At 38.8% G+C, this 24,911-nt stretch overlaps 1 long non-coding RNA gene across 2 annotated transcripts in view; it reads right to left on the bottom strand.

The window, feature by feature from the left end:
* Positions 1 to 23,649, bottom strand: part of LOC134477844 (uncharacterized) — a 102,641-nt gene extending 78,992 nt beyond the window's left edge. For both annotated transcript variants that reach the window (XR_010050083.1, XR_010050085.1), the window contains exon 1: positions 23,524 to 23,649. This is a non-coding gene — a long non-coding RNA (uncharacterized LOC134477844). The remainder of the gene's footprint in view (positions 1 to 23,523) is intronic.
* Between the last annotated feature and the right edge of the window lie 1,262 nt (positions 23,650 to 24,911).

The following is a 24,911-nucleotide window of genomic DNA, read 5'->3' as shown; positions in this document are numbered from 1 at the left end:
TTACAAGAAAAGGGAGTTATTTAGCTAACAGTTATGGATGTTCAAGGGCCTGCATCTGGTGATGGCCTTCTTATAGGAAGAGCCCCAACGTGGCACAGGGAATCACATCTCAAGAGACAGGGAGCAAGAGTGTGCATATGCATGTCTTCTGGTCTTTCTCTCCGCATTAAACCACCAGGATTCAAGCACGCAGACTCCACCCTGATGACTGTGTCTAATAATCTTCCTACCAAAAACCCCATCTCTAAACATCATAGTTGGATTAAGTTTTCATCCTCTATTTATCTTACAGTGAAGGTTAAATCTCAACATACAGACCCTTGGGGCACACACCCAAAGCACAGAACACATCCAATCCAAACAGTAGTAGAAGACACTGACTTTCTTCTCTATGAGAGGGTCTGTTTTTGCCTGTTATCTGTCTATGTAGCAGAAAAAGAGGTGTAGCTTGATCTGGAGATGATGCCATGAGTGAGTTTCTTGCACAGACTTCGAAAGTGCAGGAGATTTACTAGAGTGCTCCTGCCAAACACACCCATGAAGGAAAGGACACGAAGCCTAATTGGGCAGATGGCTTGGTCTAGTTGCCATGCAGGCCCCAAGAGGGCTTAGACCAACTCCATAGGAGTTCTTCAGATGAGAACTGCAAGAGCTGTCCTGAACTAGGGCAAGAGAGGAGTGTCTGTACTCTACGTGTCAACTGATTACTGGGTTTGACCTTCTAAGGTAAGGGTAACAAACACAGGATGAGGCAGCTCTTTTCACCTGCAGCAGCCTCTAGAAGGGGCTGGCAGTTGAAGTAATATGTTCTTGATTGCTTGAGTTAGTGTCACAATGCCCACCCAGAAGTAAAGTATCTAAGCCTTCCACTGTCATCTAGGGATATACCGCTGGACCTGGCCTTCCAGGACCTCTCATTTTCAATCTGAAATGCAGTAGCAAAGTGATTTGCAGAACAACCCCTCCCAAAAATGTTAATTAATAATCACTTATGGAGTTCCTACCATGTGGAGTACTGTTCTGGACGTTAAACCATCTAACAGTGAATGCAATAGAGCTTACATTCTAGGGTAGGTGGCATACTGATCATAAGCTGATCAGTCACACAGGCCCTTGGATATCACTGAAGGGTTTTAGATTTTACTCAGTGAGATGGAGGACGGTTCTGAGGAGAAAGGACACATGATTTGATTTGCATTCTGACAGGATCCCTGTTAACATAGATATAAGAAGACCAAAGGGGGAGCAAGGAGACTAGTCCAGAAAACTGTGGCAGACCTCACAGGAATATGAGGGTGGCTTGGATGAAGGTCACCCAGTGGTGATGGTAAGAAGGGATAGGATACTGCATCTGTTTAGAAGATGAACTCAGAAGCGCTGGATGATGAACTCTATCTTCAAAACAAAAGGAGGAAAGTCAAAGATAACTAGAGTATTTTGGCTGAGACAACCTCGTAAATGGCATTTCTATTAATTGAGATGAGAACTACTGAAGGACGAGATTTGGGTGGAGAGAAGAAATCAGGAGCTTAGCTACCAGTTTGCTAAATTTCAAAAGATAGCAGAATACTGTATTCCCATTGACGGGCCATTTGTAATTAACTACCTAGATTCTCAGTAGAAGGATTATTTTCTGAGATATGATCCATGTTTATCACACTAAATAATTTCCCCACCAATATTTCCCCCTCACATATTGCACTTGTTCTATTTATGATTCTTTGATTAATTCTGCTCTTCCTTATTGATCTTTAAATTCCATGAAGATAGGAAAAGCTGTCTTATACCTTCATAAACTTTAAGTTCTGTGATGCTGTAACTACTATTCCTGATGTTGTTCCTTATCTTGAATGAACAATTTATAGCAAATACGTAAAGAAAAAGGAAAGTTGTATTTCATACTTCTTCAGTGTTTTGCTAAATCTGGCAAAATGTTTAATGATGAGCAGCCTTATTTCTGATGTCTTTAACCGGTTAATCTCTCACACTTATTGCAAAATTATGTTCCTAAACCTAATATTGGTGTCAAGAAATTGTAGAACTCAAAATCTGTATGGCCTTGAGCAAATTTATTAGCCTAAGAATCAGTATCCCATTTCATAGGATCGTTATTAGGATAATGTAAAATAATTTAGAAAAATATTTAGCATGAAGGATTAGCAGATGAAAACTTCTTAATAAACACTGGTTTCTATTTACAACATTGCTGTTATCATCATTTTATTGTACTACTTTAAAAAGTCTGCATGGCTCACTAATACCTACAGAAAGCTGTCTAGACTCAACATCAGACACTCAAGCCAATCAAACTTCATTACCCCTTAATTTTGTTGCCTGCATCTACATTGCCACCCACCTGCCTCCCATTACCTACCACCTTAACGTGCTATTTATAGGACTATTACCCTTCGTGCTTTACCACTGCTACTTGAAGTACTTTCCTTTCAAGTAGGACCCAATTCAGGTTAGAGAAAGAATAGTACAGTCCCAATCTCCATCTTGTACACTATAAAGAGCCCGAGGCAAGGATTAGAGGTACTGGTGCTTCCTTTGTGAAGTGCAGACCCAAGGCAGATAGGACAGGGAAAAGGAGAAGTAAGCAAACAGAAAAAAAAACATGAAGTGATGCTTTACTATGTGGAAACAAGTTGTCCTGCCACTTTCTGCTCCACATATAGAGCCATAACCCATGCTGAGACTGGGGAAGCAGGAAGGATAGGAAGATCCAGCCTCCTTCTCCTGGTTGGCCGAAGTTAGCCTCAAAGGTGAATTGCCCTGCAGAAGCTACCCTGAAGTCCTGGCTGTATCATCCTTCCCTTTCACTCTGATCCAATGGCCAGCAGCAGGGCATTTTGTCCAAAACTAGAAGCAGTAGCAGAAGTCAGTCATTCTGCAAGAGTGCCCCCTGTGTAATCGAGGCACAGCATGCTAGGCCTGGGGAGGGCCTCATTGGTCCTCCTCAGCCAGGTGTGAGGAGAGGGTATATGATGTCTGAAAATCTGATGAACTGCACTGCACATGTGTCTATGCAACAATGAAGAGGGTGGAGAAGATAAGAGACCACTTCCTACCATTCACCATCTGTGTGGGCTAAACAATTCACCAGCGCCACTTTCCTGCATATCACCCCTTATCTAGCTAGCTAGTTTAGGAAGAGTTGGAGTTAGGAACTTCTCACTGAGCCACATCCCCGGCCCTTTTTTCATTCTTTCATTTGAAACAAGATCTTGCTAAATTACCAAATGGCCCCAGTCTCCGCAAACTTAGAAGGTCCAACCTCAGTTTCTTAGAGTGCTGGAATTACAGGAATGTACATCATAGAGAGCTTTCTTTTTCCCTTTCTCCTTATTTTGAAGTAATTTCAAACTTACAGAAAGTTGCCAGAGTAGTACAAAACCTGCAGTATGCTTGTCATTTACTGCTATGGACAGAATTGTGTTCCCCACAAAAACTGTATGTAGAAACCCTAACCTCCAATGGGAAGATCTGAAGTACTGCTGATTCAGGGGAAATATAACTCCAAACCTGCTAGCTGTTCAAAATGCTGAGTTCATGGTCTCTAAAATTGAGGAATGAATTCTAGGAACAATGGGTGGTAAGAGTAGGAAGAATTTACTGAGAAAAAGAAATCTTCTGTTTAAGAGAGACAGACGGATTCAAAGACCCTCTCCTAATATGGGCATCTGACATGAACACACATTGCTCAGATGAAGATATACAAATGGCAAGTAAATACATGAAGAAATGTTCACCATCACTGGTCATTTGAGAAATGCAAATTAAAACAGCATTGAGATTTCATCTCACTCTGGAAAGAATGGCTGCCATCAAGAAATCAACAGATAACAAATGTTGGTGAGGCTGTGGGGCTGTGTGGAACACTTTTCTACGGTTGGTGGGAGTGTAGACTGTCACTGTGGAAATCAGTATGGAGAGCCCTCAAAAAACTAGGATTGAAAGTTCTATTCAATCCAGCTATTCCCTTCATGGGTATTTTCCCAGAAAAATTGAAAACATTCCACAGTGATTTATGTGCACCCATGTTTATAGCAGCACAATTTGTAATAGCTAAATCTTGGAAACAACCAAAGTGCCCATCAAACACAGAATGGATGAAAAAGATATTTTTATATAATGGAATATTACTCAGCTATAAAATGGATGATCTTGAGGCTTTCATAGGTAAATGGAGGCAACTTGAGACTATCCTCATAAGTGAAATAAATCAGACTCACATTTGTAAATATCATATTGTCTCTCTAGTATAAAAATAATAATAAAAAAGTAATAAGATCCAAAATGTATAATAGATATTGTGATAATGAAAGGAAAAGAAAGTTCTCTAAAGGATATAACCGTATATATGTTTAAGTGTGCTAGATAGATAACCATACTACTAAGTTTTTGTTAATTCATAGCAGCACAATTTGTAATAGCTAAATCTTGGAAACAGCCAAGATGCCCATCAACAACAGAGTGGATGAAAAAGATATGGTATTTTTATATGATGGAATATCACTCAGCTATAAAAAGAATGATCTTGAGGCCTTCATAGGTAAATGGAAACAACTTGAGGCTATCTTCACTAGTGAAATAAACAAGAATCATATTTATAAATATCACATTGTATGTCTAGTGTAAAAGTCATAAGAAATGGAGTGATAAAACCCAAAATGTATAATTGCTATTGTAAAAAAAAAAAAGAGGAAAAGAAAGTCCTCTAACGGATATAACTGCATGTATGTTTAAGTGTATAGGATTGATAACCATATTATTAAGTTTTTGTTGGATAGTTGAACAGAACTGTTTGCAGTCTCACTGTTTAAATGTCCACTTTGTATGCTTCACTTTTATAACTTGAACAACTATTTGTAAGAGGACAATATGTAATTATCAACTAATGATAATTAAAGATAAAAGAATGATAATTAAAGATAAAAGAATCAACTAGTGATTTCTTACTTTTTTTTATAATTATGTATTATTTCTACCCTTTTTCTGTTTTGTTTTTTCTTTACATAAAAAATAACTGTATGAAGGGCTGGGGATTTAGCTGAGTGGCATAAGCGCCTGCCTTGCAAGCAGGCAGTCGTGAGTTCGAATCCTGGTACGGATACAAACCAAAAAGACAAAAAAAAAACTGTATGTAATTTATCAACTAGTGATTGCCCTGTATTATTTACCCTTTTTTCTGTTTTGCTTTTTTTCTCTAAAAAAAAAAAAAAAAGGACAGAAGGCAGGCCAAAACAATGGGTGGCCTGTCAACCCATCTTCTCCAGAATGTTTATTGCAAAGCCACAAGGTGAGGTGGGTTTAAAGCAGAAGGAATAAAAACAATCAGTAAGATTATAAGTATAGTCCCAAAGAATATTAATCCAATGGAAAAATTTAGGATGAGTGTGCAATGGGATAAAACTGTGATCAACCAATAGGGTTACAACAAGTGTAGTTGCTTGGGTAATATTGTTTAAATGGAGATCAAATGGGAAAGTAAGTCACACAGCATGTGCTCATGGGGTGGACAAAGATTTTCCTGGCACAGTTGAGTTAAGGGGGTTTGGTCCTCCACCCCAAGGTGACTGATGTCTACTTAGAATATCAGCCACTACCATTCATCCCTAAGGGAAGCATGGGAGAGCAGTTCCTATTTTTTTTGAAGTCTGGTCTTCTGTAAATACTCTTCTAGCCATTGACCTCTTTAGGGCCCAGCCCTGTCTAACTTCCTATACTATTTCTATCTAACTTAGCTGTCTATAAATGTGCCTTTGGGAGATAATTCAACTTAGATAATATTATACGGAATATTGACTCATTTTGTTATGAGATTTTATTTTATTTTTCATGAAAAAATTAAAAGTTGGGGCCAGGGATATAGCTCAGCAGCACAAATGCCTGCCTGGCAAGTGCAAGATTATAAGTTTGATCCCTGGAACTCCCCCCCACCCCCAAAAAATTGAAAGCTGAATTCAGAAGATCTGTGTTTATATCTTAGCTCTGCCACTTAGATGAGTGACTGTAACAAATTACTTCATGTAGGAACTGCTGTGAGAATTTAATTGAGAATGACTTTGTAAACTGTGGATGTGCTATAAATACTAGATAATATTAGTTCATCCTTCCCAAATTGGTCAAAATAACAATTTCCAAGAATAGTACACAGGGATTAGTCATTTTTTCCAAGCTAACAAAACGAAGAGCATGGTCTGAGATCTCATGATGCTGATATTAACACTCAAGTGTCGGAAAAGGAATTTGAGTGGTTCTATGAAAGATCAATGATTCACTTCAGAAATTCTAGTTATTTTTCTGCTTTGTTCTTGTGGGGTAACATTTTTATGAATATTTTCTTATTTGTAGGTAATGCCAGATTTAGGATCATTTAAAATTTTATTTTTCTTGCGGGAGGGCAAAAAGAGAGGATGAGACAATTATTTCTCATCCATTACCATCCATCTTCCCTAGACTCACATGTGTCCAAAATATTTGTTTTGGCCACAAGTTTAGTTGGTTGTATGTACTTCTTCAAACAGTTAGTAATTCTTTATCAGGGAGGTTGAGATCATCATATTCCAATAAGAATTACATTCCAACAAGAATTATTTTAAAATAAGTGTCAGTAGGACAAAAAGAAATTCTCCAGATTTACTATTATTCACTTCGTAAGTTCCAACATAGTGCCAAATGCTGGAGCAGCACTGGGAATTAGTAAGCAGACTTTTTGGTATGAGATTTGGGGGATGGGAAAGTATCCAGACCCAGAATGAAATGTCCAGGGCAACCAGTAGGAGCCTGGAAGGCAGACCACTGACAGGATGTGGCCCTTCGCTGGTGACTGCCCTGTCCAGAGATGAAAGAAATGAGGCAGAGCCTGGTCATTAAAACCATCTGGGTGCTTTGGATCCATCCTGGCTCTGGATCCAGCCCTCTTCCGAGATGGTTTCTTAAGCTTCCTGTTGCTCCTTTTCTTCTTGTATGTCTCTGCTTCTCCTCTGTAGTGGCTAGTCACTGTCCTGCTAGCATTTGTAAGCTTTTTAAATTTAATTGTACACTTTGGAGTGGAAAATTATTTAGGGAAATAAAGGTACAGCCACCTTTCCTTCTGGATTACTTCTCCCTGTGGCTACATTCTCTTCCTGCCTTCTTGGTCCTTCTATTTATGATATTTGTCCTTATTTCTCATGGAATTTTGAGTATTAGAATGAACATCAGAAGGTTGTTGCCCACCATCACAGAGATAGTAATTTTATTTCATAGGGTCTCAGAATTTCATCCACATAAAATAAAGGACAGGTGGTCTAGAGAGCCTCCCAGACCAGTTCTTCTTAGATTCTGAATAAGATCAGGTCCCTCTCAACGGATGAACAAGGAGAACTTCAGAATTATCTTGTTAACTTATACAGTACTGTAGTTAACCAGGCTTTCCTTGTATTTACTGGGTGAGAGACTGAGAGATTGGAATAAATTTCCAGAAATAAGTTGAAATCACAGAAGGTGAGTGAAGGAGTGGTCAGCAGAATTGAGCTGGGAGAAACGACTTCAAGTTCCATTAGGAAGAATTTTGAGCTATATGTTATGTTTGAAACTTATTCTCTAGGTAATGGAGAATGTTGGAAAGATCTTATTACGTGACCCACCTTGGGTTTTAGGAAGTATATCCTGATAGAATACAAGGTGTGTTGAAAATAGATGATAGTGCCATCAGGTAACACTACTACTCGGTAAGAATGAGAGCATCTAAAACAGGAACTGGGGTTTGGGACATAGTTCAGTGGTAAGAACGTGTGTTTAGCTTGCACAGGCATTAGATTTGATCCCCAGAAGCAGCAAATAAAAGCACAACAAAAATTTTTAAATATATCAAATTGGAATACAGTTGATAAAATGAAAGGGACACATTTGCGATATGTTAGCAGACTAGATGAGGGAATGCAAGAGGAGAGGAAACTGAGATGACTGTCTCTCATTTGAATAGATGGACTTGTTAAAATTAAAGTGGACACCTACATTTCCCCAGCACATCCTTTCATTTTTTACCGAAAAAAAAAAAAAACAATTATACCTTCTTTTCTGAAAATTGCTTGGCAATTTACTTAAAGTAAGTTGTCATTGCTTTTCCTAAAATCTTTGGCCCCATTGTCCTGATTTATGCCAAAAGATGCTTGACCTCTGATAATCATAGAATCCCAAATTCCTGCCAGTAATGGGCATAGGAAGGGAACAGTGATTCTAAACCAAGCTAGCCAGAGTCCTACAAAATTTTGAACTTGGAACTCAGAGTCAAAGCCAGCTTGAAGTTAGTTCTTTTTGGGAGGACAGAAGTTGCAAGCTATAAAATAGTGAAACTTGACAGCCATGTTTTCCACTGCAGAGTAGAAGTCAGTCTAAAGTAAAAAAGAATGAAGCCAACAGGCAAAGAGAAACAGAGGGAATATTCTGACATTGTCCAAGATTCTGGCTTTGTTTATTTGGAATCCTCTGTGTACCTGCCCTGCTAGCACTTGGCTGTACAATACCTTACTAGATTTCATGAGGAAATATATTCCTTTTGTTACCTATGTGAGTACAAGTTGAGCTCAGGCAATAGTACTTAAGAATCTTGACTACAGTGGTGCTATATTTATTGGATTGGGGAGGGGCAGAAGTAGGCCAGTCTGAAAGAAAGAGCCATGAGCTCAGTTTTGGGGCATGTGAGATTGAATACTTTGTGCATTTACGTGCAGCTTCCCAGCAATAATGTAATTATTAACCTGAAGCTTAGAAGATATCTCATACTATCCAACTCATCAAAAATGTATTTTAAAAAGAGATGTAAATCCCACCCCTCACAGGTTAGCACTGTAGTCAACACCAATCCTGTCAGGTGTAATTGTCTGATTCCACTCATTGAATTAGTACAATTCTGGTTCACAGTGTTATGATGAAGCATTTCATGAGCTTTGATGAAATCAGAGCAGAGTATTTCTATAGCAGTCCCCTAATTGTCTTGTCCAGCAGAAGAGAATGGGTAATAGATGAAAATAGGATCAGTCTTGTCTTGTTCTGTGTTGATTCTCCTGTGTTGACTCTTAATGAATGTTGCTGTTTTCTATATGCTTATAAATCAGCTATCAATAATACTTTAGCTAAATCTTCTGTCCTTATCTATGTTAGCAAAAATAAAAAATAATAAGTGAGCTACTAAACACTGAATAACTTCTCCACAAATTATGAAACATGTCTCCATTAGCCTTGTCAGATCTATGCATGTATACTGGAAGGTCCCATCATTCCGTGAATTTAATGGAGCTTAAGAATTATCCTTGTTGTTTTGCTCAGTGTATCAAACAGGGTTTACTAGAGAAACAGATATAACACAAGATATACTAATACATAAGAAATTACAAGATTTTGTGGCTTTCAGTGGTCAGCCGCAGAGGTTGGCTGCATACTGGAAGCTGAAGAGTCCAGCCCAAGGACTGCAGCTTACTACAGCGTCCCATGCAAGTCTATATCAGGAGACCAATAGATCTGTGACAGAACACTGAAGAATCTACAACAGAAGGCTGAAGAGTTCTAGGCTTCCAAGAACCAGGGATCAGTCCCTCCTCACTTGCCTTTTACTGTATGGAAACTGCTCCCCTGGGGTGGTTGTAGCACTCACACCATGGACTAGTCTCCTCTTGCATATGCTAAGAATGTTACAAACTAAGGACCCTGGTGCCCTGCTGAATCACTTAGTTACACTTCTGACCTTCTCAAATTGACACAATGAACAATATCCTAGAATGGTTAAGGCTTGTCCTCTGCACCCCAGGATGTATAGTTGCTGAATCCCTTAGTTAAGCCTCTAGACTTTGCAAGTTGATACACTGCGTAAACCGTATCACTCAGCATGGAAAGATTCTGCTTGGGAAACTGCCAGATTGAGCTGGAAGTGGCACGCATGTTTGCATTCCCAGTCCTCAGAAGGCCTGGGTTGGAGGCCAGTCTGGGCTATATAGTGAGTTCAAGGCCAGTCTGCACTACAGCAAGACCCTGTCTCAAAAACCAAAAAACAAACACCAGCAAGAACAGAAATATCTAACTGGCCCTTCTGGTATACCACACCAGAGATCTGAGCAGTGTAATTTTTCTTCAGAGGCAAAGAAATGCAGGTTGCAACCACTGGTTCCAACTCTTATAAACTCTGTAATCTTGGCAGTTACTTAAACAAAGATACAACTTTTTCATCTAAAAATGTGGAGGACGATTTGTTCTTTAGTGTATTTGTGAGGATTAAATGAGAAAATATTCCTAAATAAATAGAATATGCCATATAGTCAGATAACATAGAACATGCCATATGATCAGTTTTCCATGAAAAGAAGTGCGGCTGTAATTGCTTGTCTTTTGGTGATAACATTCTTTCTCTCCCTTTCCCATTTACTTTTGCTAATCCCTGGGATTTCTTTGCTTTGCATAGCATTGACTTCTCTCTCTGACTTCCTTTTCAAATATCTCTTTTAGCGTGGGTGGGCATAGTTTATCTTCACAAAAAACTGACACACATTTCTCTACTTATAAGAGACAAATTCTTCACATGTAATTTGTGTAGTTGATAACCTGAGGCAGTCAGTCAAGCAAGGCCCATTTTTGTCTTTAGTCCTGGGCTGGTTCTCCAATAATTCTATTAGGGTTAGGGTTCATTCCAGTTAAAATGGTGCAACAGTAATGGCTAAGGTAAAATTGTCCTGAAAACCTAGGCAGCATGGTTTTGTTATATAATATACATCAGAGCAAAGGCAGAGAGAGGTTTAAGATTTTGTGCCCATCCAGAGAATCAGACCTTGTAAGTCACTCTTCCTTCTCTCTGCTTCTCTCCACATGCACTGATACACTCACTACACTGATCCCATTTCCAGTACATTGTCTCCATCACTGCCTCAGTGGTTTGCTAGCTCATAAGTATACTAAGCCACTGCGCTGTGTAGACTTTTTAATGAGGCTTCCATTAGATTCACACAGATCTGATTTGATCAGGTCATGCATATCTTTCCAGACGTGTTTTTTTCTACTCATGGCTAAGTAGCCTATGGGTCCAGCAGACTTCATCAAAGCCTTCAGTTTCTCAAATATTTGATATATTTCTTGATCCCAAGCTTTTTGTTTTCCATAGCAAATACTCTCTAATTAGAATCTCCTTCTACTTCTTCAACTCTTTGCCTTTGGTCTAATCTAAATACCACTTTTTCTCAGAATCTTTTTCTGTCCCACTCCTGGGTTACTGCCCCTCTAATGAATAAATATTGAATCATAGCCTTTATAATCTTGTAATGATTGACTTTTACTTGCCTTGGGAGCCCAATAATGTGTAGGGACTATGTCTGTTTACATACTACTATGTGGTCAGTACTATCCACAGTACTTGACACATAGAAAAGCTCTCAACAAATCAGTGCTGAATCAGAGTTTGAGTCATGATATTAGAGGATGGCAGAGAATCAAAACTAAGATACCACCAATCTGTGAAATATTTGAGACACATTTATGCCAAAAATGTATTTGTCATTTATAGGAAATTCGCATTTAACTAAGAGTCCTCTATTTTATCTGGCAAACTTACTTTGCAAATTTAAGTAACTCCTGCTGCATGTCTGACAAATAAATGTACTAGTTTCAACACACCCAAATCTTAGATTATTCACTGCCTTAGCATTTCAGTGAGAGAGGGATCACGTTACTGGAGATGAATAAGTTAGTTCTTTCTAGCAGCTGGGATTGTGTAGGCTTCCTGCTTGAATTTCAAGGTTTCAATTTCCAGGCCATATGTGATCTAATCTAACATGCATTCCTTTATATCTTCTGTTGTTCTGAGCACTGTAGTTGGTTAAGTTACTAGGGACAGCTGTGACCTTAAAACTGCTAAATTCTAAACTTTTATACGTTCCACTTATAGTCAACGTTGCTGACTCCTTTTGGAGTTTCCTGCTTTTAAACTTTGCTTTCATTATTTCACAATCAGTAGTGACTGATGTTGAGAAATTAATGAGTAATATGATTTCCTTTTTAAAACATATCTTTCTAATTCAGTTTTACCATAACTAATCAAAGAAATTATATATATATATATATATATATATATATATATATATATATATTGTCTTTTTTGAGACAGGGTCTCGCTATGCAGTTCAGGCTGGCCTTGAGCTTACTTTGTAGCCCAGGCTGGTCTCGAACTCGCAATGATCCTCCTACCTCAGTCTCCGGAGTGCTGTGATTACAGGCGTGAGCCACCACGCTCGGCAAAGAAATTTTTTAAGGTTAATGTCATCCTTTTAATGAACAATGAGGGACAAAGGGAAGGTTAAATTAACAAATATTTATGTGAAAAAACACTATAACAAGATTTTGGCAATGAAGAAGGGAAAATTTTTTAATACACAAATGTTAATACACTGCAATATATTTATTGGGAATCTACTGGAAAATGCAAAACTTATTAGATCAACAGAAATTGTGAACCTAAAGTTCCACAAAGAAAATAAATCTGTCTAAAATTATTCTTTCATTAAGAATGTTATGATGGATGTAGTGTGGTACTTGTCTATCGTCCTTAAATATCATTTTCTCTAAGCAGCTGAGGCAGAAAGATTGTAAGCTCAAGGCTACTCTGGTCAAGTTAGTAAGACTCCACGTCAAAGTTAGAAGAGGATTGTAGCTCAGTCATGGAGCATTTGGCTAACATGTATAAGGCCTTGGATTCAATGCCTAGTACTGGGAGGAAAAAAAAAAGAATATTATTGTGTCTACCTCCATTTAAGGTTTTAACATGGGGCCAGTTCCTGATGTAAAAAAAAAATTGCCTTTCGATAAAGAACAGTAATATGCCCTTCCCATGGTGGAAGCCACGAGGGTCTTGGCAGGAGAAATAAGAAGCTAGTTCACTCTTCTTGTGAGTCAACTGATGGCTGGGCTAGGAGACAAGAACAACTCTCCCCACCCCTACCTTCCAGTGGGCAGCCAGCTGTTTCAGAGAAATGCAGGCTGAGTTGTTAGCAACTGAGGTAAAAAAAAAAAAAAAAAAAATTTAATGCTTGTATCATTTGATTGACTTGGTAGGCCTAGAGCCAGCAGTCTGAGCATCTATCAAGAAGATAATAATATGTGATATAGCAAATATGGGGGATTTCCTTTGGTCTTATATTTAAAATCCAATATTGTTCTCACTGTTTCGTTTTGTTCCACTTTATTGTTTTGTTTTCTTCAATGTTATGCTTTGGTTTTACTCTGTTCTGTTTTGTTTGATTTTATTATGTCTGATGGTATGGGTAGCAATTTTGAAGAGACAGAGGCATTATGATAGCCATTCTTGATTTCCTGTTATCTTGTTTTGAAGTTCTTGTATCACTTGACTTCATTCTGTTTTATTTTATTTTTATTCTCTTTAAAATATATTTTGAAAAAGAACAACATACTTATTTAGTGCTAAATATATAGTACTAAATATACTTATTTAGGTATATGAAAAGTAATTAACACTACACAGAAGGTATAGGAAAAGTTCTAAAGCTCAGAAGGTATAAGAGACTTCTCTTCCAGACATACTAGCCAGGAAAACTCTTTTTATGGTTTATGTAAAGAGGTACCATTGGTCCTAAACTTTCAAGGGTGCCAAGGCTGATGAGCATAGCCTTGCAGAAGCATTCTTATGAATAAAGCCTCCCTTGATGTTTAACAGGAGCAACATTCAGTCACTTGACAGTGATACACTATGAAGAAGAGCTCAGTGTTTTAACAATGGACATACATTTGAGTTTCCAAGACAGTCTCAGAAATTTCTGGTAAGCATTCTGGGTAAATTCTAAGAGCATGACTAAAGATATTCTAAGACAACATGAGAGAATTATTTCTATTTATGATTGTCACATATAACCAGAGTATGCTTACATGTATTTGAAGGTAAGGGTTCCAAATAATGACGTGTGTGCCAAAATGTTATAAACAGTCTCTTTTAGCTATTTTCCTAAGCTAAGCATAGGCCAGCCCCTTAGTTGACAGACTGTTAGGAGCTGTAGAAGCTGGAAATTGACCTAGCACATGAACCAGAAGTGATCTTACCAGAAAACAAAGAGCACCCAGGTCAGCTAGTGAAGAACTTGCTACAGCCCAGAAAAACACCAAGTCCCTAGACAATCCAAGCAATGGGTTGCTAGGAAAAGCAGCTGAAATTGGCATCATCTTTCTCAGTATATAAATAAACATGCTGCAGTACCATTCCTCCCATCAGGAGAGTAAGAGCTCCACCTGACCCCAGCTTTGTGTCTTCTTTATTTTTCTCATACTCTTGAGGTCCTTCATCCCAAGAACCTCAGGAGCCACATGGGTCACAGAACAGTCGTGAGTACTACTTAGGGAACTAAGAAGAGTTTTCTCGGCTTAGAGACCAAAGTTCAAGGAGCCACCATTATGACAATTAAGAGGACGTTTCCATGGTTTCCATGGGTATGTTGCAGAACATGAAGGAACAACTCCAGAAGCAGTCTCTGGGGATTTTTGTCTCCCATATCTTGGTTCTGATTCATTTTCTAAGCTTAGATGTATTTAGTTATCTCAGCCAAAGGGTGTGGGAGATAATTGCAAGGTTAAAGCCTAAGTTTTACCCTCGACTTACCTGCTGTATCATGGATACTCTCTCAGAAAGCTGGCATTCTTCATTTTCTTTCTCTGAGTTCTCTATAATGGCAGGTGCATGGTTAGGAAGGCCTAGGGGCGGAGACAGGAACTACAGGTCCACTAACCTGCTCTGCAAACTGAATTTTTATAACTCATTTGGCAGCAAATTCTGACTCATCTCAACTCCTTTGAAAATCTTACTTAGAGAGGCTATTTGTAGTCTGTGGCTGACTAGAATAAATATTCAAATAGTCTACTAAGAAGTTGCAATGTATTCAGTAGAGGATGCTGTCCCAGAGTCTACTAGAAATGTAAATAATACACATTATCTATACTGTTACTTTTCAAAAAATCCAGATCATTTTGAAGCCTGACATCTGACTGCAAACGTCACTGGATAAGTTATGTCCCAATGAGCCACTGATGATATGCAGAATGGAGAGCCAGCCTATGCAAGGGAAGGATTCTGGTTCTGCTAATACTATTTCTGCATTCTTGCTTTTTAGCATAAGAAATTAATATTCACCTAAACCAAAAAGTTTCCATATGTAATCTTAAGGAATGGAAATTTGTAATCTTGTAGGTAGACTTTGGTTGATATATATAGACAATAAGAGATCAATAGGTCATAAAAATCAAGCTCTTTTGGTTTTTCTACAATTTCTCTCTTTCTAGCTCTGTTTGTGTAAGATGTATTTGCAAGTGAGGAAATCAAGAACAGAACTGGCTTTATGCATGTGATTACTATAGTTTCACAAAGCATGGCATTCAGAAGGTGAATTAGTAGTCAGGGTATTTCAGAGAAACACAACCAATAGGATAAGATATGTGTGGGTGCGCATGCTCACAGAGATTTATCATAAGAAAATGTTGGATGCTATTATGAATATTGGCAAGTTCCAAGAGCTGTGAGTGAACGAGGAACTGGGAAACTGCAGATCCAGCAGAACAATGATGTCATTTCACTACAAAGCCTACAGGCTCAAGACCCAGGAAGAGATGATGTTTCTGTTTGAATCTGAAGTCAGGAAAACCCCTCTTTTGTTTGAGACAAGGCAGGCCTTTTTATTTTAGTGAGGCCTCCAACTGTTTGGATGAGACCCATTCATATTGGGGAGCCCGTCTGCCTTACTGTCTACAAATTTTCATGCTAATCTCATCCAAAAATACCTTCACAGAAACACGATCCAGAAAAACCTTTGACCACATAGCTGAGCACACTGCAGTCCAGCTGAGTAGATATACAGAGTTAAACATCATGATAGGGGATCACATACTTGGGGTTTAATAGTCTGTGGTTACCACCTAGAAACTTTTAATATTCTTTTCTTTGAATTTATACTTACTAATCAAAGTCTAGTGGGACAGTAGAACACATCCTGGGGGTAGGACGCCTGGCACTCCCATGGTCCCACCTCCCACGTTCCCTGCCTCCTGCAACCAGTTCCTGGCTGCTGCCTGCTCCTTCCTGCCTTTCCTTCTCTGTCTCTCCTTCTCTTCTTCCCTCATCATCACCATTACCACCATCACTACTAAAAGAATCATTACGCCTATCATGTCATACATTGTGTCACATGATGTATTATTTATCTCTCAAAATCCTCCAACAAAGTCATGGAATTCCTCTCATTTTGCAGATAAGGAAAACAATGGCTCTGAGTTTGTCTGTGGTCCCACTACCAGGGAATAATAATCCTGGAAGTTGTACTTGAGAGTTTTTTCCACATTTCCCACCACCAAAACCTCCTAATCTAGATGGCTCATCTTGTTGCCTTTGAAAACAAATCCAACATTTTTTGTCCTAGATTTTGCCATTTGATTGTAATTCTGCCTACTCTCTGAAATTTGATTACTCTTACATTAGCCAGCTCTCTTTCAAGTTGCAAACGACAGAAACACAGCATAGTTTAAGCGCAAAAACATTTCATGTGATTGGAAAGTTGGACAGCAGGACACAAGAACAAAAACTCTGTTCTTGCCAATTGCTATCTTTACTTCGTGGCTTTTTTTTCCAAGTTGGTTTAATGCTTTGGCAGTCTTCTCCGCAACTACAATGAAGCCCATTACAGAGCAAAATTCCACTGTCTTCATTGCTAACAATCAGAGAAGAGAACATGTTCCTCTGACTTGCATGTTAATTTCTCCAAAGGGCTCTGATTGGCAGGTCAGAGTTCTTACTCCAGGGAAGTTATATGTTGTGGACTTACGGGGTGGCAGTGCTTTGAGAGACCATACTCAGTCCTGAGTCCAGTCCTGTCAGATGGAAGGCATGGCATATCATTGACAAACTAGCAGAATCACAGAGTAAAACAAAGGAGCAATTCTTGAAAGCAACAGAAGTCAAACAAACGAAAACTGACCTATCACACTTCCCACAGAATAAGGAACAGACGCTTTCTCCTGCCTCTTGCCTACTTACTGTTCAAGGTGCTCCTTCTCCCTCTCTTGCCACTTTCAAGTCCCAGAGTAAACACCGCTCACTTTCTGGAATTTGAATACCAATGTTCCCTTGATATTGTCTTGCATGATATATTATCTATCATGCAACCAGCTTAGGGAATCAGTTCATTCTTCCTTGTTTCAAATGAGTATTTGCTACTTGGCTTCAAGGCACCTGGGGCATGGGCCAACTCCTGCCAAGCCACTCTCCCTCTGCGGAATTCCCATGATGCCCCTCCTCTGTCACTCATTTGGCACCCCACACAGACAGTTTTGTCTTGTCGACTGTCTTTGAGTATTAAAATTGGCTATTATGTTGCCCTCTACAACCAAGATGATACCTAGTAATTTGTGGCAGTATGTAAGCTCCAGATAAATTACACAGATAATAATAATTATAGAAGTTTACAGCATTTATGTAGCACTTAATAATTGCTCAACCTTATACTAAGCTCTGCCTGGTGGGGCTTAAAAATGTAGAAGCAGAGTCTCTTTCCTCAAGGCGAGTATCATCTTGCTGTTGAGACCAATCTCACTAAGAGCATTTAAAAAACAAGTTTATGCTATATTGCAAGCTATTTACTCTGAGCGTCAGTGAGTAACCTGACTTAGGATTTATAGGACTCAAGCAACTCATTCCAATTCTTCCGATTCTTTTGTTTTGTTTTTTGCCTTTTTTGTGCTGAGGAAGGAGCCCAAGAATTCTTCAATGCTAGGCAAGAGTTCTATCAATGGTTCTACTTCCCCAGATCTTTTTATGTTGTATTTTGAAATAAGATTTGGTTAAGTTCCTCAGGTTGATCCCAAACTTTCTATTCTCCTGCCTCAGCCTCCTGAGAAGCTGGAATTATAGTTGTGTGCCAACACACCTGCCTATTCTAATTTTATTTTAAGACTTGGGAATTTTCAATCACAGGACTAAAATTCACATCAATATAAGACTGGGCATGTAAATGGAAAAAGAAACAAGAGCACATAAAGTTGTCAAAAACCTGAATGACACAAACATGGTGACAACCATTTAAAGATAGTACATATTCCAGGACAGATTACTACTTAATTGAATATGTCAGTGTATCTATACATTGTAAATGTCCAGATTTACATATAATAACAGAAGTTAATAGTGTCTTCAGACAGAAGGTTATTTTACTTTCCTGTTAGCTGTTCAGAAGTGAGCCATCCAACATGGCAGGCTATAGTTACAGACCACAATTGTCTTCTTGTTCTGATATACTCAAAACCCAGGTTACAGTCCAAGATGGCTACCAGGGTTCCACTGTATGTTCACAACATAGCCAACAGGAAGAAAAAAGAGAGTGAGGAGCTGAAGATTGGACCCAGGACTATCCCCTCCACCCCCAGCTACAAAGATGGCTAGATAACTTAATTCTTTATTGGTCTCCCTCTGTTCAGTTAAAACCGAAGGGTGCTTTGCTAAAGTATATGTGATGGTGTGCAGCTGGCAGAAAGTAAAAAATAAAGATCAAATAAAAGCCAGATGGAGAAAGATACAGCTGTGCACAACACAACAAGGTTTCAGCAAACAACAGGCTTCATATAGAAGGATAGATCTATATGATTATAATGCAGCTTAAAATTTTCTATTTTCTGGTGACACTATAGTAGCCGCAGTGTCACAGCGCATTACTCATATATTTGTGGCAATATTGGTATAGACAAACCCACAGCTTTGGGCTGGGGATTTAGCTCAGCGGCATAAGCACCTGCCTTGCAAGCAGGCAGTCGTGAGTTCGAAACTTGGTACCGATAAAAATGAAAAAGACAAAACAAAACAAAACAAAACAACAACAAAAAAAAAAAAACCCACAGCTTTGCCGGTCATATAAAAGTGTTGCAAATACAATTATCTATGGTAGGTGATGCTTGATAATGATAAGTGACAATGTTACTGGCTTGTGTATTACTGTACTGTACTTTTTTAATTATTTTGGAATTTGCTCTTTTTACGCATTAAAAAAAGAAGTTATCTGTAAAACAGTCTTAGGTAGATCCCTCAGGAGAGGTTCTAGGAAGAGACATTGTTATCATAGGAGATGTCAGTCCATGCATGATCCTGAAGACCTTCCAGTGGGACAAGACACAGAGGTGAAAGAGAACGATATTGACAGTCCTGATCCTGTGTAACCCTTGGCTAACCTGTCTTAGGGTGCTACTGTTGCTGTTGTTATTATTACTGTTGTTCCTGCTACTAGACATTGAACCTAGGTAGCACTGAGCTGCATCCTTAACCTTTGCTACATTTTTATTTTGAAACAGGGTCTAGAGAAACTGACTGACCTCAAACTGAGATCCTCCTGCCACAGCCTCCCATAAAGCTTGGCATGTGCCACCAGGTGCAGCTGTCCAGTGTTTAACAAAAAGTTTAAAACATTAAAAAAAATTTAAATAGAAAAAAGCTTATAGAATAAGAATATAAAGAAAATATTTTCATATAATCTGATGATTTGATAAGTTTGTATTTTAAACTTTTATTGTCAAAGTGAAAAAAAAGTTTTAAAATGTAAAAGTTTTAAAAGTAAAATTGTTCCAGTAAACTAAAGCTAACACTATTCAGGGAAGACAATTATTTTAAATGCACTTGGTGTAGCCTACGTGTCCAGTGTTTAAAAAGAACACAAGAATGTGCAGCAAATGTCCTGCTCTTCACATTCACTCATGGACTCACCAAGAGCAATTTCCAGTTCTCAGAGCTCCATTCATGCACGTACCCTGCATAGCTGTGTCATATTTATATTTGATATCGTATTTTTACTGTGACTTTTCTGTTAGCTAAGTGTGGATACACAAATACTTACTACTGTGTTACAGTAGCCTACAGAACTCAGTACAGTAACATGCTGTACAGATTTATAGCTCGGATTCACAGACAGTCCCACAGAGCTGGGTGGATGGGAGGCTGGCCCGTGTAGGTTTGTGTTAGCATACTCTATCAGGTTGGTACCGGCAATGAAATTGTCCAAGGACACAATCTTCAGAATGGACCCCTGTCATTCAAGGACTTATGACTGCACTTTTGTCTATTGATCAGCTCCTGAAAGATAAATGTTAGCAAAATTTTCCAAGTTGTTAAATTTGCAATAGTTCTCTTTGACCTTGCTTTTTGTCCTCCCTACCTTATTATGTATCTTCCATTCTTTGATTTTGTGCTTCCTACTACATGGAAACTTAGTACTCATGGAAGAGATAATACACCTAGCAGGAGTTCAACAGAGTCAAACATTTGTTTATTCAGTTAGTAAATGTTTCTTGAGGGCCTACTATATGCAAAGTTGTGTTCTAGATATTTGGGTATAGCAATGAACAAAACCAATATGCTTGCTTTGTGTAGTTCACTTTCTAATAGGGAGTGGGGAACTTGCAGTAAGCAAAACACATCAGTTCCCATGGAAACTAAGCTAATTATATCCCCAACAAGACTTTCAACTCCTAGAAGGTCAGGGATGACATGTCCTAATTTTCAAGCTCGAGAGTGGTAATCAAGTAGCATGATCTACACTTGTGTTTGCTAGCCATTTGCTGAAAGATTTTTAACAATGCAAAGAATTACTAGTACATATCTTTCCTATAATCCCTTGGATCAAATTTTAAGAAAAATAAATTGGCAATTTATGCATTTTATTACAATCAAATGGATCAATATATTTAATAAGTACTTTTCCTGGTGTTAGAAACTAAACTTGAAGGAGCTAATAAAAAAGATAATTATTAAAAAGGATTACGCTTTAAGTGGTGAGGAGAATACTCTTTTTTTTTTTTTTTTTTTTGTCTTTTTCTTTTTTATCGGTACCAGGGATTGAACTCATGACTGCCTGCTTGCAAGGCAGGTGCTTATGCCGCTGAGCTAAATCCCATACTCTTAGAAATAAAAGGAAGTCAAAACTCAAGTGCACCTAGTACTTTCTCAGTCATTTCTTTTAGGTGTGAGCTCACTTGTTGTTCTTTGAAAATTGGCTTCCTGTATTTGGAAAGGACCACCACATCTCCAAATTCACAAGCCACGTTCTTAAACAAGAGAAACAAGATTCTTTGTCAGGTTGTAATTGGAAAAATTCCAAGGCAGAAGTCCAGGTGGCACAGCTTGGACCAGGTCAGATTTACTGCTAACCTGTGTCTCGTGAAGCAGAGAAACAGCAAAGATGTGTGACCCATGGGCATTTGTTTCCTGGCCATCTCAAGTGCCAACTGCATGGGATGAGCTGTCATAAGATTTGAGAATTACATCTCAGTCACTTTTCTGAGAAGGAATATCCTAGATCAAGTGAGATAAGAGCAGAGTTACTCTGAAAAAGTGTCATAACTCTATCAGCCAGTGTTGGATTTTTTGAGAGAATTTTTAAAGAGATGTCATGAATATTAGATTAGTTAAGCATCATAAAAAGGTCTATGCATTAACAGTTTACTTAATAAGCCTCAATAATCTTCAAAAATGCAGTACATGCCACAAGCAAATGAGTTATTTAGGAAGTTCTTTTGTAATATCCAAAGATAATTATCTTAAAAATAAAAAAGTGAGACATTAATGTAAAAACCATCCTGCAAACACTGGAGCCTTTTATTTTCCAATGTCAAGGTCATAGTGAAACTGTTGCAGGCAGCTGAATTAGTTAGAAATATTATAGGCAGTGAGACAGGGCTAGGTCCTCAAAGGAGCCAGTGCAGAAGCCCAGATACTTTGCAACTGTCTGGGAAACAGACACCACCAGCTGTGGGCCAGGCCTCGAGAAAAAGGATCAAACAAATGCATCCACATCCTAAGGACTGATATTCTAAATAGCTCCCTATCACCCTGAGAAAGCTAAACCCCCTAAAGAAGAGTCAAGGGTCTCTAAGAATTCCTGCTTTCCATGTGACTGGCTTCCCCATTTGTCTCCAATTTAATCAATTTTACCTAAAGTACTAATCTTATTGGCTGACTATAGTTACGTCCCACCTTATGACTCACAACTGCCTTGTGAGTTTCCCAGTTTTTTCCCCACCTTGAACCTGTCACGCCCCATGATTTTGCTCTATAAAAGTCCCTGGAAAAGACAAGAGTCCTTGGCAACCTGCTCAGGACCCTTCTGTCTCTCTCCGACAGAAGCTCTCTTTTTCTCAATAAATATATTCAACTCTTAACCTACTTGTTCCTAAAATTCATTCTTTGATTTTAGAGAACACGAACTTACGGGCACGGTAGGTTGGGAGTTTCATTCCCCTATATCAGAACAACTTCAAGTTTGTAATCTGTTTTCTATTTGATGATATGGTACACTGTTCCCCTCCCCCCCAAATGAGAACATTTTGAATCAAATAAACACTTCTTTTTTCATCTGTTACTACCCCAAGAGTCACAGCAGAGTGAGTTTCCATTACCTTATCATTTCTGTAAAGGTTTGTGTAAATTGGCTAACATTTGGAATGCCAAAGCTCAGGCTGTTTTTCCGATCTTCATGGAGTACGCTGTACATAGTGACAATGCCTGAACCCACAGCTGTCTTCTATTTATCTATATTAGAAATGACACATAGTCCCCAGCCTTCTGTGTTCAAAGACCAAGCTTTGACTTCTACACTCAGTCAGACTGAAAAGCTGGAGTTCTTTTCACTTAGGGATCTCTCTGCCTTCTAAAAGCTAAATGAATGCCAGTGGCTGGATGCTGTCCCCGACTGAAATCTAGGTTGACAGACATTTTGATTTTTATCCAGCCATCTTAACTAGTTTGATTTATTGGTCAATGAAAAGGAAATAAAAACCAGCTGTTGGTGTAGTCAAAAATGTCTGTTTGTCATTTTTTAAGCTTGTGGTTTTACACCTGGTGCTGGCCCAGCACTAGGACCTCATAGAGCATCCTCTGCCGTGGAAGTCTGGATGGTTTTGAGGTAGTTTTCCTAGAAATAAAAGGTACCAGACAAGCACCAATGAGAGGGTCATCAGGAAGAGGTTTCTTCAAAGTCAAGATGTCCTTTTCAATTCTGAAAGTAATTAGAAATACAGGCAGCCCCGCCCCTGCCCTCCTCCTCCATATTCCCTGGCCAATACGCCAGAGTGCCTGGGGCAGCAGCTGGACACTTGTGCAGTTGTTGGTCAACATCAGCCACCCCTTCCTCCTGGAGCTGACAAACAGGCAGTTGTCTATTTTTACTTTGACTAGACTCTACTTCCGTGTAACACAGTCACATCCTCTAAAACTTTATTCTTCCCCTTCCCCCTCTTCCTCTTCACTGTTATTTATAAATGTTATAGACTTGTTTATAGAGAAAACAACGAACCATAAAATTAACTGTTGATACCATTGCCAACTGAACAACATCCAGGTACCCACTGTTAAGCATAACAGACCTTTCCATTAATCTCACTTTAGCCATTACCCCTGGATGGAGAAAGCCAACAGCAGGAAGGATGGTGACTCAAACCCAGCGTCCAAAAACCAAACACCCACTAATGACTCACATGCCGAAGCCCAGAAGATCCCTTTCAGACTTTGCTGAAAAATATATTGCCAACAACATTTTCATCAACAAGAGGCCATGCTGGCTCCTCCTGCACCCGAGCTGTGCTGAGGTGTCTGGAAGCCGGCGATGCGTCATAACCCAGGACAGTTTCCTGGGTCAATAGCGTGCAGCTGGGACTTTTTCTTTTCTTTTTTTTCTAAATGCCTGTTGGAGAAAATCCGATGCATCCTGGGTGAGTCAGTCATGAGTGTATCTGCATCTGAGGTGAAGACGTCCTAGTCACCAATTTCATGCCTCCCACCTTGTTTAAATGGTGATTTTAATTAACAGCCAGAGCCTTAGCCTTTCATGTAACCTAGGGTTTTCTAGTTGGGTGGTTCATGGTTGGCCACAGGGATCTTATAATAATCAAAGATTATTTTAGTACTTCTTTGAAAAGCTTAAAAGCCTTTACCAAACTTTAAACTTAGGGTTCTCAATTTATATTTAAATAAAACAACAGCACAGTTCACACACACACACACACATGTGCATGCGCATACACTTACAGTAAAGGTAAGTATCTTTTGTGGCAAAATGCTTTGAAACCTGAGATGAAAGGGAACCCATAAAGAGAAATTAACTTCATTTATTCTTTAAGCAGCATTTTAAATGCATGTGTGAACAAATGTTAATTGAGGCAGCTTAAATTAAGGACCTGTGACTTTACTCTGTTTGGGTCTCTCCTTGTCTTCAGCCAAGTCTAAGGACCTCTTTTTTCTTTTCACTTCTCCATTTCCCAAGCTGTAGCCTGTGCAGTAGGGAAGGCAGATACAGGCTTGTAACCTTTTTTTTCCTGCTGTGCTTGCCCTAGGCATGATGCTCCTTCCTGGCTGGGCTTCCCCATGCCTGTCCCTTTTGTGGAGAAATCTCAAGCTCAAAATTCGAAGTGAGAGGTGTACATGGTAGGCAGTGCGGTCTTTATGTGCATACTTTTTGAGAATTCTTATTATCTTCGTAAGTCAGAGGTAGAGTAAAAGAAATAAAACAGGTACACAGAGACAAGGACAGCCATAACTATAAATAGTACTTTCTAAAGACAACAACTTTTGGGGCCCAGTTGAAAGCTATCCATATTTACATTCCCTTAATTAATTTAGGCTTGTTTCCTTTCCAACCTATCACACCCCAAATTCCTAAAGAGTATTGTAAGTCCATAAATCAGCTTAGATTAAAATAAAAAGAAAAAGGAAGGAGCAGAGCAGGAAGTTCCTAAAATAAAAGAACAGGTTGGAAAAATTCAAAAGACTTCTTAAATAATCTATCTTAAAAAAAAAAAAAAAAGAACAGGGCTTACACTTGTAAAATGGACTAGTACCTTTCTGAGGCATGGGCCATATTTTCTTG

The sequence above is a fragment of the Cavia porcellus genome, unplaced genomic scaffold (genome assembly GCF_034190915.1).
Source record: "Cavia porcellus strain 051 isolate PalLab524CR breed Dunkin Hartley unplaced genomic scaffold, mCavPor4.1 scaffold_10, whole genome shotgun sequence".
Taxonomy (NCBI): domain Eukaryota; kingdom Metazoa; phylum Chordata; class Mammalia; order Rodentia; family Caviidae; genus Cavia; species Cavia porcellus.
This window is presented reverse-complemented; position numbering and strand designations above follow the sequence as displayed.